The sequence below is a fragment of the Ipomoea triloba genome, chromosome 16 (assembly GCF_003576645.1).
Source record: "Ipomoea triloba cultivar NCNSP0323 chromosome 16, ASM357664v1".
NCBI lineage: Eukaryota > Viridiplantae > Streptophyta > Magnoliopsida > Solanales > Convolvulaceae > Ipomoea > Ipomoea triloba.
In genome coordinates, this window is record NC_044931.1 from 7422537 (window position 1) to 7423662 (window position 1126).

The window sequence follows — 1126 nt, forward strand, 5'->3', positions numbered from 1 at the left end:
CGCGCAAAATGTACTTGACCCTCTCTCTCCGCGCAACTTATCTCGCTTAGCGGTTTAAAAGGATAGTACTCTTAGCGAGCGGTCCAGCAGTTTAAAAGAAAAATTAAAAAAAGGGTGGGGGATGCAACACGAGGACTTCCCAGGGGGTCACCATCCTAGTACTACTCTAGCCCAAGAACGCTTCACTTCGCAGTTCTGATGGGATCCGGTGCATTAGGGCTGGCATGATCGCATCCGTCACGTACTGCGCGCAAAATGTACTTGTCCCTCTCTCTCCGCGCAACTTCTCGCGCTTAGCGGTTTAGCGGTTTAAAAGGATCGTATCCTTAGCGAGCGGTCCAGCGGGTTAAAAGAAAAATTAAAAAGAGGGTGGGGGATGCAACACGAGGACTTCCCAGGGGGTCACCATCCTAGTACTACTCTAGCCCAAGAACGCTTCACTTCGGAGTTCTGATGGGATCCGGTGCATTAGTGCTGGTATGATCGCATCCGTCATGTACTGCGCGCAAAATGTACTTGTCCCTCTCTCTCCACGCAACTTCTCTCGCTTAGCGGTTTAGCGGTTTAAAAGGATAGTATCCTTAGCGAGCGGTCCAGCGGTTTAAAAGAAAAATTAGCTTGACTTCGGAGTTCTGATGGGATCCGGTGCATTAGTGCTGGTATGATGGCATCCGTCATGTACTACGCGCAAAATGTACTTGTCCCTCTCTCTCCGCGCAACTTCTCGCGCTTAGCGGTTTAGCGGTTTAAAAGGATAGCGCCCTTAGCGAGCGGTCCAGCGGTTTAAAAGAAAAATTAAAAAGAGGGTGGGGGATGCAACACGAGGACTTCCCAGGGGGTCACCCATCCTAATACTACTCTCGCCCAAGCACGCTTAGCTTCAGAGTTCTAATGGGATCCGGTGCATTAGTGTTGGTATGATCGCATCCGTCATGTACTACGCGCAAAATGTACTTGACCATCTATCTCCGCGCAACTTCTCTCGCTTAGCGGTTTAGCGGTTTAAAAGGATAGTACCCTTAGCGAGCGGTCCAGCGGTTTAAAAGAGAAATTAAAAGGAAGGTGGGGGATGCAACACGAGGACTTGCCAGGAGGTCACCCATCCTAGTAGTACACTCGCCCAAGC

The 1126-nt window shown here is 50.2% G+C and overlaps 2 non-coding genes and 1 pseudogene across 2 annotated transcripts; all 3 read right to left on the reverse strand.

Moving 5' to 3' along the window:
* Nucleotides 1–118: 118 nt before the first annotated feature.
* LOC116009008 lies at nucleotides 119–236 on the reverse strand (annotated as a pseudogene).
* Nucleotides 237–373: 137 nt separating this feature from the next.
* LOC116008815 lies at nucleotides 374–491 on the reverse strand. Its single transcript, XR_004096170.1, has one exon. It is a non-coding gene; the product is annotated as a 5S ribosomal RNA (ribosomal RNA).
* Nucleotides 492–810: 319 nt separating this feature from the next.
* On the reverse strand, nucleotides 811–929 carry LOC116008667. Its single transcript, XR_004096034.1, has one exon. It is a non-coding gene; the product is annotated as a 5S ribosomal RNA (ribosomal RNA).
* Between the last annotated feature and the right edge of the window lie 197 nt (nucleotides 930–1126).